The sequence below is a fragment of the Polypterus senegalus genome, chromosome 1, assembly GCF_016835505.1.
Source record: "Polypterus senegalus isolate Bchr_013 chromosome 1, ASM1683550v1, whole genome shotgun sequence".
In the NCBI taxonomy this organism is placed as follows: domain Eukaryota; kingdom Metazoa; phylum Chordata; class Cladistia; order Polypteriformes; family Polypteridae; genus Polypterus; species Polypterus senegalus.
Window position 1 is genome coordinate 211,297,750 of NC_053154.1, and position 17,635 is coordinate 211,315,384.

The 17,635-nt window shown below is 39.5% G+C and overlaps 1 protein-coding gene across 2 annotated transcripts in view; it reads left to right on the plus strand.

The window, feature by feature from the left end:
- The first annotated feature begins 3,128 nt into the window (after positions 1-3,128).
- Positions 3,129-17,635, plus strand: part of LOC120538882 (bone morphogenetic protein receptor type-1A-like) — a 212,796-nt gene continuing 198,289 nt past the window's right edge. For both annotated transcript variants that reach the window (XM_039768467.1, XM_039768482.1), the window contains exon 1: positions 3,129-3,328. The gene's annotated coding sequence lies outside the window, so the exon portion shown is untranslated. The remainder of the gene's footprint in view (positions 3,329-17,635) is intronic.

Consider the following 17,635-nt stretch of genomic DNA (forward strand, 5'->3'; position numbering starts at 1 on the left):
AAGTCATTTTAACAGTGCCTCTTAGAAAAGAAAAAAATCAACAATTTCATAAATGTCTGCTATTGCAAATTGAGAGCAGCAACAAGCCATGTAATTAAAGAATGGGTTAAATTAAGAACAAGAATGGGTGCCTAGTTAAGCAACTGGTTGGAGTTTGAGGTCCTGACTTATTTGGTCTTTTGCTGGCTCATTCACTTGCCATATAAGGAAAGAAATGAAGCAATTCAGAGGAATTAAGAAGAAGTTCAGGGGAGCAAATCTTAAGAAACAGCTCAATTAAAATGAATTCCAAAGAAGTTAATTAGCAGCAAAAGCAGGTCACTAATTAAGAAAAGGGTTAGAATGAAAATCTGCAGCTACTGTTGCCCTCCAGGACCGGAGTTGGAGACCCTTGATGTAGAGGGTTATTTTATGTGATTTTGAGGTTGCTGATCACAAATATGATAATATTTTTGCTATTTTATTCCCTCGCCAGTAGTCCTAGCTACTGATAATGACTAGCTCATTAGTAGTATTAGTATTAGTATTATTACTTCCAGAAGGTTAGGAATGACAAACTTCAAACATACGCATGTGGGGTATTATTTTAAACTATTTCAAGGTCAAAGATTACGAATATGATCATATTTTTGAACCTTTACTAGGGATCTAGCCCTCCATGGACCTCTAACAGAGGGTAAAACATGACAAAATTTCTAATAGAATCAAGAATTTTCAGACTTAACATTTAAATTGGACTACATATTTTAGTATACCAAATATCTGGTTCAATGATTCTAGTTCATCCTGTACAACCGCAAATCAGAAAAAGTTGGGATGGTATGGAAAATGAAAATCTAAAAAAATTAATTGCAGACAGTATCAGTCAGTCAGTCATTGTCCAACCTGCTATATCCTAACACAGGGTCACGGGGGTCCGCTGGAGTCAATCCCAGCCAACACAGGGTGCAAGGCAGGAACAAACCCCGGGCAGGTTGCCAACCCACCGCAGGACACACACACACACCCACCAAGCACACATACTAGGGACAATTTAGGATCGCCAATGCACCTAACCTGCCAGTCTTTGGACTGTGGGAGGAAACCCCTGTAGACACGGGAGAACATGCAAGCTCCACGCAGGGAGGACCCTGGAAGCGGACCCAGGTCTCCTTACTGCAAGGCAGCAGTGCTACCACTGCGCCACCGTGTCACCCCAACAGTATTAAACTAAGATATTTTATGTTTTGTCAGGTCAACTTCATTTAATTTTTTAATATACATCCATTTCTACATTTCTGGCCTGCAACACATTCCAAAAAAAGTTGGGACATTAAAGCATTCATCACTTTGTAATGTCACCATTCCTTCTCACAACACTTCAAAGATGTTTTGGCATTGAGGATATATCAAGAAATGAAGTGTTTCAAGTATTATTTGGTCCCATTATTCGTGTAAACATGCCTTAAGGTGTACAACAGTACAGGAGTCATCAATTTTGCATTTTTCGTTTTAAAATTCTCCACACATTCCCTGTTGGAGACAGGTCAGGACTGCAAGTCCTGTGCAGAACGTTGTTTTGCATTGTCTTGTTGAAAAAAAAAATGGACGTCCTGGCAAAAGATCTCATCTTAAAGGCAGTATATGTTACTCTAAAATATCAATGTACTTTTCTGCATTAATGCTGCCATCACAGAAATATAAATTACCTTCGCCTGTACCATGACAAACCTTGGCTTTTGGATTTACTGCTGATAATCGTCTGGATGGTCCTTTTTGCCTTTGGTCTGGCGCCTATGGTGTGTATTTCTTCCAAAAAAAAAATCTAAAATTTTAATTTGTCTGACTATAATACCCATTTCCACTGTATAATGGTTCATCCCAGATGGACATGGTCAAAATAAGGATTTTGTTTTGAACAGTAAAGTTTTAAGTGGCATTGGTGAATACAACTCCGTATTGTAGTGCTTGACAAAGGGGATGCCAAAGTAATCCCTTGCCTATGTGGTTATAACAGCTATTGATGAGTGATGGTTCTTGATGCAGAGCCGTCTAAGGGATCAGAGATCACGGGTGTTCACCTTAGGCTTGCACCCTTGCTCTCCATGCACTGAAATTCCTCCAGATTCCTTGGATCATTTAATGATATATGCACTGTAGAGAAATAAATATGTAAAATCCTTTCCAATCCTTCTTTGAGGAACATTGTTTTTTTAACACTTCAATAATTTCCCCACACATTTGCTAATAAATGGGAAATCCTCTGCCCATCTTTGCTAATCAAAGTCTCAGTTTTTCATGGATATGCTTTTGTATCAAATAATGAATGTAATCACCTGTTGACATAAACTGTTTGAAACCACATGATTATTTAATTATTTTACCTCATTACTGGCCCTAATTTGCCCCTGTATACCCTGGCATAACTTTTTTTGAAATGTGTTGCAGGCCTGAAATGCAGGAATAGATGTATATTAACAAATGAAATGAAGATGATAAGACAAAACATAAAAAATCTTTGGTTCATACTGTCTGCAATAAAATAAAAGTCAAACTAAATTTAAGAATCACTGCGTTTTTGTTTTCCAATTTCCATACCGTTCCAAAATTTTTGATTTGGGGTTGTACTTCTACTTCACGAATACATCATTACACAGGCCAGTTTATGCTAATTCAGACTTTTTATTTTTGATGTATGATATCCATATTATATACATTGTAAAATTTGTAGTATTAATAAAATGGTGTTGTAATGATCAGTGCTGTAGCATATAAAGACGTTCAAATATGCATTCTTTCCTCTGGCTCTTTTCTTCACTCTTTATCATGTACTGTTGAAAGTTGCACGGAGGAATTAGGACTTCAAATGCAGAGAATCAGTAAAGCACTCTTTCACCTTTTTGACCTTACGCTTAAAACCGTAGTGGATATAAACACGATCTCTAATGTAACTCGATAAATCTGAGAACGCATGTTGCTGGAGTGGTTGACTCCGACTCAACAAGACACCGCTAATGTGAAACGGATGGAGTTCACTCATTGTGTACCGAGCATCCAACTTCTAAGTATTCGTTTTTACCAGTAGGGGGCGATGACTCCTTTCCCGGTCTCTCGTACAGTAAAGACTGCGACTGGAATGCGCCCGGGAGCGCGTGCGCGTGGCAGAAAAGAGCAGTGCTGTGCTGAGCGTTGCGTAGTACGAGACGGTCCACCTCTGACCCGGTTTGGTCCTTCCTAACGTGTTTAAAGTTAAAGAAAAGAGAAAATACGGGGCCATGCGGTTACTTGGATCTTTGCAACGTATTTCCAAGACCAACAAGGCTTGCAGTCCCATTAACTCTTGAGAAAGGTGAGTCCGCCGTGCCGTGGAATCAGCTACGTGTGTCCAGGAAAAAAAAAAAGTTTGCCGTTGACGCCTTTAAGACGCCTTTACGGCCTGGGCTTTATATATATATATATATATATATATATATATATATATATATATATATATATATAACAAAAATAGAGAGAGAGACTTAAAAGAAAGAAACCGGCGGAAGGGGTTAACACCATCCAGTATTGACCTCGCACCGAATCCCTTTTGACCGCGCTTAGCTGCGAGGCGACTTTAATTTAGAGTCCTGGCTCCTCGCAGCAGCACAGCGTATCACCCCGGAATCTGTAGATCGTGGCGCACGTCCCGAAAGTTCCACCCTCGGAAGATTTCGAACTGAGCTCGTTGCTCCCAAGATACAACAAACAACAACAACGAGCCGGCCTCCTTTCTTTTGTGAAACCCGGGGCCCTGGGCACTTAACTCTCCATTCGGTTTTACATGTGTGAGTGATAGTATTTTTATTCGATTAGTCTAATCTTAAATTGTTTGTTGTGAAAGCTGTTTATATTTTGTGGTGGTGTGTTTATGTTATTTAGAGTGGGCGTTTTGACCTGAAAAGACTTGAGCTGTGGAAGAGCGTTATGGTAGGTATGGTAACAAAGATTCGTGTACGCGTAAAGGGTTCCAGATCGAAACGGAAGTCGCGATTTTTCATCATACCATCCCCATAACTGTATTCCAAAGGTGAACTGAGCGTAGCACATGCCTTTGGGATGCTAGTTACAAAATATGGCTGCGATGCTGTGAGTCCTAGGTATGGTAGCAAGGCTGGACACATCTCAATGATCCACTGTTTTGTTTTGAGGTTTTGCTTTAGTTTTATTTGTTTAGAAGATCCACAAAAGTCGCTTCATGCTTGTTCACTAAGCTCAGCATCTGAATGAATAATCACGTTATTTGAATACATTCAAAACAATCGTTATTTTGTTTAGTTGTTGCAATTGTGGGATGTAATTATATGTGTATTAGCCTAGTTCCAAGAGGTTGATTTTGGTTATTGTAATTTCTTGCTTGTGATATGTTTTTGAAAGCAAAGTGGGTTTACATATTCAAGGCTAATATGAGTTATTTTACATGCATTTGGTTTTAATCCTTTTCAGCAAAATCATGAATGACATTTACATTCTTATTTAAATGCTGCTTTTACTTAGTACACAAGTGTTGAGTGTTTTGTATAATTGCTGCATTTTTAAATGTTGTTGATGTATGCTGCTGTATCAGAGTAAATGCTTACTTATTTAATTGTTTTTGCTTAGATTTAGCCCGGGGATGTTAAGTAATGTCAGTGAATGTTAAAAGTAACATGTCTGACCTGAGCAGTCTGGACTTCTGCATGTGAGCACCGTTCAAGTCCATTGATCATACAGTGAAGTTCAAACTTGAGGTCTTGTGGGTTGAAATATTACATACAAAATCTCACACAGGAGAGGAGGCCATTCAGTCCCTCAAACTTGCTTATTTAGTTAATATCCAGAGATGACTTAAAATGTTTGCCAAGGTTTCGGCTGCAACTTCACAGATCAGTATTTGGGTCCAGATTCCCACAACTCTTTGCATAAAGAAGTGCTTCCTGGCTTCAGTCCATATTCACTTCTCCTTAATTTCCAACAGTTTTGAAGATCTGGATTAGTTCTCCATTCAACCCAATGAACAGACACGGAAGGTTAGGCTGTCTGTATTCTATATTTGCATTTTTTTTTGGCTGACACCTTTATCCAAGGCAATGTACAGTAATTTTATTTCAGTTGCATTTCTTTTGTTCAGTTGTTCAATTTTGATAGAAATAAGTTAATTAGAAATATTATAGAGTTTCCTTCATATTCAGAGCTTTGGCAAAAAGTTAATTAAAATATTATAGAAAGAGTTTCCTTCTTATTCAGAGCTTTGACAAAAGTATATACTTTTGTAATTTTCTTTAATAAAAATATGCACTGTAATGGAAGCACAAAATGTGTCTAATCTGAAAAGCAGTTCCAATAAAGGTAGGAAGGAGTCATTTATTGGTTGTTCTAAAAATTTACAGTCACGGTGATCCAATGTGACTGAGGCTTAGAGTTGTTAACTTAATTATCTGTTTCTTTAAGTAAGAAAAAAAAGACAGGAAAAATGTATTTATCAATCAAAAACTATTTCTTTAGAAGCAGTTTTCCACTTCCTGCTTCTGTAGGTTTTGGAGTTAACCTTCTCTGACTTTTCTGTGAAAGAACCTAAATTTTATAATGGCAGCTCGCTAAAATCATCACCCTGTCAATTTTAGGTCAGAAACGCCCATAGGCATCCGTACTTCCCAATTTATAACTGATGGCTTGAGTGCATCTGTCTGGAGCATCTTTTTAATCAGCCTTAGGAGATGCACTCCTGTTAAGTAAATTAACTAAACAGGCTATTGACTTTGTGTTAGTTTTTTTTGGGGAAAAAAATAAGTGTTGTATAATCAGGATAAGGGAGAGTTCTGTTTGTATTAGTGTAAAGTATACAGTGGGATAAAGTATGAACAGGTCAGCACAAAATCAAGAGGTTACTGTTCAGTGTAGTACTGAAAACTGAGTGCTACTATGGTACTTTGAATTTCCCCCCAAATTTGTCTTTACTTGCAAGGAAGCCTTTTTTTCTCTAATATTACCCTTTTCACATTTTCTTTTTTTGCCTTTTTTATATTATTGGGGGGAAAAGCTAACTTTACAAAAAGCTAATGCCACTTTATTCTTGGGGGAACTCTACTTAACTCAATAAAGGAGCTCCTCTTTTCATATCTGCCAAAGACACTCCTCCCTTTCCTTTCACTCTAGGTACCGCTGGAAACACACGTCTGCTGTTCCTCTACATGTACAACACAACTCCTCATTTTCCCTTTTCTCAGTTTATTACTTCACGTTCTTTAATGTAAAATCCAATATTCCTGTTTTCACTCTTTTCTAAAGTTTAACTCTGTTTTCTATTTACAAGAAGTTCCAGCAGCAAAATGATGTGCACTTTCTCACTTATAGTAATACTTGGAGTAAAGGAGCACTTAAACTAAATTACTTTAAAACCTTGAAAAGCATGTTCTGAAAAATTGTTTTGTTGAAATCCGTTAATTTACTGATCACAGATTAAGTAAATTAGGATGAAAATCAACAAATCTAGGCTGGCAGATGATCGATTAGAAGGGATGTGTATGTATAGAAAAGTATCGTCCCTTTCGAAATATTCCAATTTTTTTGCTTTATAGCCGTAAATGAAAACACACACATATGGCATGTATATATGTATTTATATAATATGCTAGCTGTGCACATGGCTCTGCCCGTGCATTAGTGAAAAAGGACAGTGAGGCGGGTCCTGTCCGGCTCCCCACTCTTGACGTCCTGCTTCCTCCTCCCCTTGGCCCACAGCCTTTTTTCGGATTAGCGCAAACATATTGCTCCTGCAAGTGAACTATGATTCTTAGCGTGATGAGAGAAGTCGCAAAATCAACTAGAATGTTCAAGCAAATTATAGAAAAAAACCCTGATCTAAATCAGTTATGTAGTTCTCTCGTGAAAAGCAGACAGATTTTTATATATATATATATATATATATCTATATATCTCTCTCGTAGTTTACTGTCAAATAATTCAAAGAGTATGTGACACGTGCTATGCCCTTATTTGGGCTCATGAGGCGTACACACTCCTTTGCACCCCTCGCAGGAATCGAACCTTGGACATCAGCGGCAGAGACGAAGCCTCTGTACGCTTCGCCATGGTGTGTGGTTCATTATTTGACAGCCTGGAGATTGGAGTAATTACATTCATGGCATCCTTAATCCAAGTCTCGATCTGATTGTATGGGTGGTTACCTACCAGGTAACACATGTGGTTGGTCTGCCAGTTGGCAAACATCCTCCATGGGCCCTCTCAGTTGCGAGAAGCAGATCATAGAATGTTACATAGTTTATTGTCAAATAATGCAAAGAGTACGCGACATGTGTTATGTTTTTATATTTGCTTTACATGAAAGACAGATTGATTTTATTTATGTAATTTGCACCTTCTTCCCTCTGTTCCCACTTGGATTTTGTCTCATGGCTCAAAGATATCCTTGTAATTGATTTACAAAACTAAATTAGGCCTTTGTGAGTGTGACATGAGATGGACATCCAGGGATGGCTGCTCTCAGAATAGAGTGTGGCATCATGTGATCTTGTGCTGGAAACAATGCTTTCACGATTGATTTTTGTTTTTTAATGAAAATGACACATTCTTTTATTTGTAAGCTGTAGTGTAGAACCTTGCCATGTTTTATTTGCTTTTCTTATGTTTACTCTCTGTCTAGTGTAAATCCGTGGAGGTGATGAGGAATGCATTTCAGGCCTGTATTGCTATCCCAGCTCATTGTAAAGTAACCCATAGTTAACGAGTGTAATAAATATACCATTTTATGTGAATTTTTGTCAGTCTATGATTTAAAACACATTTTTTTAGCAGAAATTGTGCACTATCATTCTGTTGATAAGCGTTGGCCATTTTTGGCGATGCTTTCTCTCTGCAGTGAAGAGATGAAAGCTGGTTTTAATTTAGTCATGTGCTTGCTGTTGGTGGGGGCTGGGTGAACTGTTGGCAGGCTCCCTCTTCCTTCAGTGACTAAAAAACTGAGAAAACAGACTGGATATGGAAAATGTCTGGTTTTTAAGACACTGCAGAAAAGTGCTCTGACTGCCACTATGTTTACATGTTAGCTGCACACACACACTCTCTTTTGTGTCAAGCATCTGGTAAAGTTAAGCCCCCCCAGGTTTGAGGAGTATTCAACGATTTTCTTGTAGTGAGTTTAATTTGGTGCACTAGGAACCATTATACGGTTGCTGTTTGATTTGGCTATGACTTGAGAGATCAGGCATGAATGAATATATAGTATTTTCTGTGTGGAAAAATGTTTTTGGCTTTCCTGGGTTTGGCAATTAGTCTCTTCAGTTGGTTTCTAAGATTTTGCCATTATTGCCGATGAAGACCTACAGTTCAGGTCATTTTTTTTCAGAGAGAAGGTATAGGAGCAGCTAGTTTTAATAAAAATAAAAACGGTTGAAAAGAAACAAATTCTGAGAAATGCCTGTTTATTATATGTATATGTTGCAAAGAGGTGAGCCTTTTCAGTGTTAGTTCAGTTTGCATGTTTATTTCAGGAAAGGTTCTACCATGCTGGCGAGTTACATAGATAATATTAAACATATGGCAGACAGCCTTGCATTCCACCAAGTATTTCATCTTCTCTGTTACAAAAATAATAGTCTACTTCCTATCATGGATCAAAAACACAAATCTGCATAACTGATTTTTGCATTAGGTATTCCATCAGGTCCTCTGCCAGCTGTTTGAGCATATTGATCTTTTGAGAAATGCCCTTCAACCAAAAGATACAGAGTAAAAGAGTGATTTTAGAGTGGTTTAAATCTGTTCAAAGTATTTCCTAAAAAATGTGCACTATATTTTCTGTGAATGCTGAAAATGGAAGAGGCTTTAACCAGACAGACAAACTGGAAATACAGTAATGTAAATGTACCAACATCATATAATCTATAAGGATTTAAAAAAATTTAGTTCAAGTATAGATTTAATTTACTAGCAGTGGAACGTTTTTTCTTTTCAGTATTTAAATAGGCTAACCAAGTTTACTTGAATGCATCAGTACTTCAGAAGAAGCAGAAATTAAACTTAGTTTTATTGACTAATATATAGAGAAAGAAACATATAGGGTAACGCACTACCTTTCCATTTGACAAGCTTTTAAATTCCTTTTTACAAGCTTGCTACAAGTAGTACAAGCAAAGCAGGTCTTTAAGTTAAAATATGGATATTGTAAATTTGCATTCTAGGAAACAAATGAGAAACCATATACCCTGAGGTCAGTCAGTTAACATCCAGATAATGAGCTAAATTTGATTTTTGGCCACTTACAGTGCAGTATTTCATAAATCTGTTGCATTTAGAAAGTACATTTTTGTTTTTTGCCTGCTATTTAAAACGTAAACTAGAAATTACAATGGGCATTGTACATTTGTGCCAAGATAGTTTTTGACATACTATTAAATAGATCTAAATTATTTTCATTTTAAATTAAATATGTTAAAATTCTGACATTTTGCCATTTCTTTTATTAATAATACACTTTGTTTATATAGTGCCTTTTGTTTTGAATAATAGTTAATTTCTTAGATATTCCTGTTTTTCTTGGTTATGTCACTCGTGCTTAGTTTTGTTGAATTTCTTACTTGGATATTTATTCAACAAAAGATCATGCTGGACATAAAATATTGATGGTCGTTGGTAAAAAAAAAATAAAAAACCCCACTTCTTTAGCCCTTTTAAGTTTATATATTAAAGTTGTGCAAGGGTGGTTGTTTTTTTTTTTTCTTGAATATAGAACTATTAGATAGCACCTTTTGGCACTTCAAGAAACTGTTTCGCTTACTGATTTAAACTGTATATGTCTATGTATATTTCATAATCACAAGAGGCTGTTGTGCATGTGCAACAGTTGCCTTGCATCTTACTGCAAATCACTTTTGAAGCACAACTCCTCCTAGTTTAACAAACAATTCCTTGTACAATTCTCAGTTATTAAAGTGAAGCTGAAAAGAATTAGATTTATCTATGGAAGAATACCAAGCCCCTCAGGTGTGAACTGTGGCTTTTGATTTGCCCAACCATGAAAATACCATGCCTGGTTTTGAAAGGGGATGCTCTGTCTAGACGTGTCTTGTGAGGAAAGGTTTAGTGCACCACATAATGTTTGTAATTTTTTTTTTTAAATAAAATATTTATTACAGTCATATTAAGATTACAGTTCTCTTAAAAAAAAAGTTCTCCATAGAAAAGTAAATATTGCTTGCTTGGTGAATATCAGTAAAAGTGCATGATGTAAAAAAAAAACAAAAAAACTTTCAATGCAAGAATATTTTAAGGAGGCTTCTTTTGAGTTTTTGCCAGCAAAAGTCATCTTACTTAATTGCCATTCTGTTTTCTATGTGAAAGAATGTGTCCTTGAGGTACATATTATTATTGTGTAGTTTATTCATGCTTAATTAAATGGGAATTGCTGTTAATTTCAGCTTATTATTTGTATTGTTCTAAAAAGGATAACATTGTTATCGGGAATGGTGTTATAATCTCTTTCTAACTTTGCTTTTCTGTAGCCGAGGATCAGACCGCCAAGGTCCCCGCCTTCGGCCACCACCCAACTCACATTGCACCCAACCTCCTTGGCCCCTCCCATAGGTGGTGAGCCCATGGGGAGGAGGACCCACGTTACCTCTTCGGGCTGTACCCGGCCGAGCCCCATGGGTGCAGGCCCGGCCACCAGGCGCTCGCCATCGAGCCCCACCTCCAGGCCTGGCTCCAGAGGGGGGCCCCGGTGACCCACGTCCGGGCAAGGGAAAACGTTGTCCGCAGTTTTTATTTTTCATTGGAGGTTTATTGAACCGCTCTTTGTCTCATCCCTCACCCAGGACCAGTTTGCCTTGGGTGGCCCTACCAGAGGCATAAAGCCCCGGACAACATAGCTCCTAGGATCATTGGGACATGCAAACCCCTCCACCACGATAAGGTGACGGTTCAAGGAGGAGTATCCACCCTTTTTGGAGTCTCTGGAGGGGTTGCTAGAGGGCATACCTTCTGGGGATTCCCTCGTTTTGCTGGGAGACTTCAATGCTCACGTGGGCAATGACAGTGAGACCTGGAAGGGCGTGATTGGGAGGAATGGCCCCCCCGATCTGAACCCGAGCGGTGTTTTGTTATTGGACTTCTGTGCTCGTCACGGATTGTCCATAACGAACACCATGTTCAAGCATAAGGGTGTTCATATGTGCACTTGGCACCAGGACACCCTAGGCCTCAGGTCGATGATCGACTTTGTGGTCGTGTCGCCGAACTTGCGGCCATATGTCTTGGACACTCGGGTGAAGAGAGGGGCGGAGCTGTCAACTGATCACCACCTGGTGGTGAGTTGGCTTCGATGGTGGGGGAAGATGCCGGTCAGACCTGGTAGGCCCAAACGTGTTGTGAGGGTCTGCTGGGAACGGCTGGCAGAGTCCCTGTCAGAAGTAGCTTCAACTCCCACCTCGGCAGAACTTCAACCACGCCCCGAGGGAGGTGGTGGACATTGAGTCCGAATGGGCCATGTTCCGTGCCTCTATTGTTGAGGCGGCTGACCGGAGCTGTGGCCGCAAGGTGGTCGGTGCCTGTCGTGGCGGCAATCCCGAACCCGTTGGTGGACACCGCGTGAGGGATGCTGTCAAGCTGAAGAAGGAGTCCTATAGGACTTTTTGTCCTGTGGGTCTCTGGAGGCAGCTGATAGGTACCGCAGGCCAAGCGAACGCTGCCGGTTGTTGCTGAGGCAAAACTTCGGGCATGGGAGGAGTTTGAGAGGCCATGGAGAACGACTTTGGACGGCTTCGAGGAGATTCTGGTCCACCGTCCGGCGCCTCAGGAGGGGAAGCAGTGCAGTGTCAACACCGTATATAGTGGGGATGGTGCGCTGCTGACCTCACTCGGACGCTAGGGTCGGTGGGAGGAGTACTTCAAGACCTCCTCAATCCCACTAACATGCCTTCCATGAGGAAGCAGAGCCTGGGGACTCTGAGGTGGGCTCTCCCATCTCTGGGACTGAAGTCACCGAGGTGGTCAAAAACTCCTTGGTGGCAGGGCCCGGGGTGGATGAGATACCGAGTTCCTTAAGGCTCTGGATGTTGTAGGACTGTCTTGGTTGACACGCCTCTGCAACATCGCATGAACATCGGGACAGTGCCTCTGGATTGGCAGACCGGGGTGGTGGTCCCCCTCTTTAAAAAGGGGACCGGAGGGTGTGTTCCAACTATAGAGGGATCACACTCCTCAGCCTCCCTGGAAAAGTCTATTCGGGGTTCTGGAGAGGAGGGTCCGTCGGATAGTGAACCTCGGATTCAGGAGGAACAGTGTGGTTTTAGTCCTGGTCGCGGAACAGTGGACCAGCTCTTCACCCTTAGCAGAGTCCTGGAGGGTGCATGGGAGTTTGCCCGACCGGTCTACATGTGTTTTGTGGACTTGGAAAAGGCATTGACCGTGTCCCTCGGGAATCCTGTGGGGGTGCTCGGGAGTATGGGGTACCGGACCCCTGATAAGAGCTGTTCGGTCTCTGTACAACCGTGTCAGAGCTTGGTCCGCATTGCCGCAGTAAGTCGAGCCCGCTTCCAGTGAGAGTTGGACTCGCCAGGGCTGCCCTTTGTCACCGATTCTGTTCATAACTTTTATGGACAGAATTTCTAGGCGCAGCCAGGGTGTTGAAGGGGTCCGGTTTGGTGGACTCAGGATTGGGTCACTGCTTTTTGCAGATGATGTTGTCCTGTTTGCTTCATCAGGCCGTGATCTTCAGCTCTCTGGATCGGTTCGCAGCTGAGTGTGAAGCGGCTGGGATGAGAATCAGCACCTCCAAATCCGAGAGCATGGTCCTCAGCCGGAAAAGGGTGGAGTGCCCTCTCAGGGTTGGGGGAGAGATCCTGCCCCAAGTGGAGGAGTTCAAGTATCTCGGGGTCTTGTTCACGAGTGAGGGAAGAATGGAGCGTGAGATCGACAGGCGGATCGGTGCGGCATCCGCAGTGATGCGGCTCTGCATCGGTCTGTCGTGGTGAAAAAGGAGCTGAGCCGTAAGGCAAAGCTCTCAATTTACCAGTCGATCTACCTTCCTACCCTCACCTATGGTCATGAGCTATGGGTAGTGACCGAAAGAACGAGATCGCGAATACAAGCGGCTGAAATGAGTTTCCTCCGCAGGGTGTCTGGGCTTTCCCTTAAAGATAGGGTGAGAAGCTCAGTCATCCGGGAGGGGCTCAGAGTAGAGCCGCTGCTCCTCCGGATCGAGAAGAGTCAGATGAGGTGGCTCGGGCATCTGATCAGGATGCCTCCTGGACGCCTCCCCGGTGAGGTGTTCCGGCACGCCCAACCGGGAGGAGGCCCCGGGGAAGACCCAGGACACGCTGGAGGGACTATCTCTCCCGGCTGGCCTGGGAACGCCTCTGGGATTCTCCCGAAGAGCTGGAAGAAGTGGCCGGGAGAGGGAAGTCTGGGCCTCTCTGCCTAAGCTGCTGCCCCCGCGACCCGACCTCGGATAAGCGGAAGAGAATGGATGGATGGATGGATGGATGGAACTTTGCTTTTAAATGTGTGCAGTTTTGGATGATGGTTAACCTTGGAGTGATGCTAAATGTATTGTTTGCTGTTTAATGTTTGTACATTTTAGCATTGAATCACATTGTACAGGTGCTTTGTTTTTGTAACACATCCCTCCCCCTGCCCCTTTAGTTTCATCGGCTTATTACATTTATTCAAATATTATTTTTTGTTTTGTGTGCTGGTATACTCCCAACTATCTTCCAGGTTTTTCTTGGCATAATCAAAAACTTGCAGCTTTCTAATGTTTTAACGTTAGTTTCCTCTGCTTTAGTCTTAAAAAACGTACTTTTGTAGGGATTCCTGTTGTATCTTGTTTATCTTTGTAAAGTTTAATTTACCTTGTAAATGATGCTTTTGTCCCTTGAATTGACTATGTGCTTGTTGGCCTGAGTGTAAACCTGGGAATCCATATGATCGCTTAACTCACTACAATCAATTGTGACCAGTTTGCAAGATAACTTGGTTTATCAAGTGTCATGTCTTCAGGCATAATCTTGTGAAGCAATGTTGAAGTCAAGCAACGTAATCAGTAAATAAGTTTAAGAATTAGGTTGTTTGCAGATGTATTTTAGATATTTTCTTTGTAATCCTAAAATGTGACTATGTTTATCTTGCCTATTTAACTACATTTCAACAGTTAAAGACACCAAATTATACATTACAGTGGCTTGTTCCAAACATAAAATGTGTGTTCTGCACTGTCATTTGAATACTGGATAATTTTGTAAGGAGAAGCTGCTATTTTGGGTCAAAACTAATAGCTGATTTTTTAAATTTAGTTTTTGTGTTGAAGTCTGTATCTATGTATAAAAGTTATTTGAATTTAAAAATCTGAAGCTGTACTTCTTCAGGAGCACAACATAAAGGAGATGGAAAAGCACACATGTTGAAAGAAATCAGTTTTTATTGTTCCCATTAAAGAAACAGAGACTTTTAAAAAAAACAAAACACACAAACATTACCGTCATGCCTCAGATAGCCCAAGGAGATCCCTTGCTCTCCTTGAGGAAAAAGTGGTTAAGCGCTGGTTTACATTGCATTACAGAAGGCGTAATACATAATAAAGAACGATTTTAAAGCTTTATATGAACTGGGTAACATCAAAACTTTTAAGAACATTTCTACCCAGTGTGGCTTAGGCTTTTTACAGATTTCTTCTCCATTCCTTATATTAGTGTCAAATTAGGCTTCATTATTTATTTCAAGCATGTTTTTTCACCTGGTGTTATACTCGGTGCTCTTTCTTGAAACATGTAATAATATGTAACCCCCAGCCTCATTAAGGGCGTTGTGCTGCATTGAAATAAGTCTCACATGAGGCCAAACTGACAGTTTACATTTTCATAGACGGCTTGCATCAGATTAAATTTTATATTTACCACACAAATCCACATCATCTGTGGTATACCACTTACCCGTGTTTGTAAATATGAAGTTATAGGATACAAAGATAAGACTGTACGAAACACCCTATTCATGTGAGCACATAAGGCAAGGTATTAGTCACATAAAATATGAAACCTGCTTAACTTCAGCTTTATCAAAGAATGTAGCTTTTCAAAGAGTTTGGTACATGCTGTATGCAGCCCATCTAAATCAGTTACCGGTACTCTTCTGTAATATATTCTATTAATTTTTTTCCCTTTTAACTAATTTGTTTGTGCATATCTCTGTCCTAAAATGCCAGTGTTCGTCATTGTCCATTACAGTATTACAAATGTCCATTTAAAAAATGTTTCATTTTAATTTTCAAACACAATATTGAAAAACGCATAATTTAGCTTTTTTAGTTTGGACAGAAAAACAGATCATGGACAAACAAATTCACATTTTTTTCTTTTAATCTGCAAAATTAAAAACAAGAAGTTAACATTTCAAGCACATTTTTCAGCTGTATCATAATACACAACTTCCAACTGTCTGCTAGCTCAAGTGCGCCTAGGTTATAGAAGTTATCGATCAACAAACACAACAAATAATCTCCACAGCAGTGGACACTAGTTTAGTTCATATATAGTTAGCCAAGACATTTTCCAGTATTGTTTGTGTAAATATGTATAATAAGCAAATCCAGAGAAGAATGGATGTATTCAATTGAATGAAACCTTGACTGCTCACAGACAGACTATAGCAAAAATTCAAAGTCACAAACACTTGTGAAGTCCTACCCAGTTGTCGTCCAGGAGTCATTCTCTCTTTCAAAAAAAATGAAACAAGTAAAACTTGCCTATGAGAAAACTACTTTAAGTAGTAGTTTTAAAGTATCCAGTGCATGTGTACTTGAGTATCAAAAGTACAAGAAAATCTAGGATCTTTCCTTGTCTTGTCAGAATAGTTGTTACACAATAAAAATTAACATGGCAGCCTTCTTTTTGCCAAACATTTTATTAAAATCAAAAACAATAACAGTATACTTTTGTAATAAAACTAAAAAGTTTGTCCTTTCCTCCTGCCTATTACCCTTTTCTCCCTTTTTTTTTTTTGATCAGCTTTGCTCCCTTTGTTCCTCTTTGCTATTTTTTTTTGTATCATTTCCACCTCTACCTTGTTGGTTCCCCTCTCTCTAAGACGAGTGTTCTCCTGTCCTTATCTATAGCTGAAGAAGTTTTTGTTTACTTTTAGAAGTAGCTGACTTTCAAATTGTTGGGAATTTAGCTTTACTCTTCTTGCACTAAAAATAAATCTTGTAATGCTTGTCTGCCTTCCAGAGGGTTCCGAGTCAGGTTGCAGGATTTTGTTATACACAATTTTTACCAATTTACCTATCACCTTTAGCTGAGTAGTAGATGTGGACGAAATTAATATTAATTAACCATGACCTGAAATTATTTTAGTCTTGTGAGCCCAGACACACCATAAAAACATTGGTGCCCAATCAATTATCATACAATGTTTGTAATATAAAGTTACAATATGAAGTTAATCTTGTTTGTAAACACATTTAAAACTTAGAAAAAAGTGCACAAATACTGTTAATGATCATAGAATGACAGAAAATGTTGCTTTTTATATTTACTCACCTTCTTAATTGTAATTATTACAAAATACAACTGTGTGCCGATTACAAAATTGAGGCAATTCATACTCCCAGCCTAGGGCCATAGGACATCAATAGGGTAATATTCTGGAAACATTCAACTGATGCAGATTTTTAAACTGGCATATCTTTCTACAAATTACTCATTTATCTTTTTGCCCGTCACAACATTTTATATAGTCTACATGTGTATCTGCTTCTGTTTATGTCTTGCATTTCCTGTTATGATTGGTACTTGGATTGAATCTGTTTAATAGAATCTAGTATTTTAAAAAGAGAAAAACAAGGTTCCTTTTGCTTCACTGCTCTGATACTATCCTTTTTGAGCTCAGGGGACAGGTCATTCACATATAAGCGAGGGAACAAATTGAGATGGGAGCCCTCGCTGTGTGTAGTTACATAGTCGTGTTCACAAAATATCTGTACAGTATATCAGATATTGTCTTCACTTTTTAAAATAATAATCAGGTTGAAATTATCAAGCACTTGTTAAGATGACATTCCTTATCAGAAGTTCTTATCAGTTAATTGATGATGCTATATAATATTTTGTCATAGTAAGAACATGTAATCTTTAGTGTGTTTTTTAACCATTTGCGTTTTTGTTTTGTTCTTCTGAAAAGCAAACTGCAGAAGGGCAGCAAATGATCTGTGACTAAAGCTTATAGGTTTATGATGTCAATTGCTATGTGTACATAGAAGATCTTGCTTGCAAGTGTGTATATTTGAAACATGCAACACGTCACTATTACATTAGGAACACAAGGATATTAATGCTCTCAGAGTTGCACAATGAGTCAGTAGCAGGGATTGAACATGCAACCTTATGGTTTAAATCCAGTGCTTCAGATACTACTTCATATTGAAAAATGTGTGTGTTTCTTAGAGTGAGTATACAGTAAAGTGTGTTATGGTATAAGTGCAGGTTTTTCTTTTTTGTCAGCAGTATGTCTGAATCCAGCATAGTGTATGCACTGATAATCTTGTTACAGAGACACCTGTTTAGATGTGGAATGTGATCAATCAGTTCTTGAAGGTGATGAGTTTCACTTTTCTTGTTTTTTGGGATATACAGTA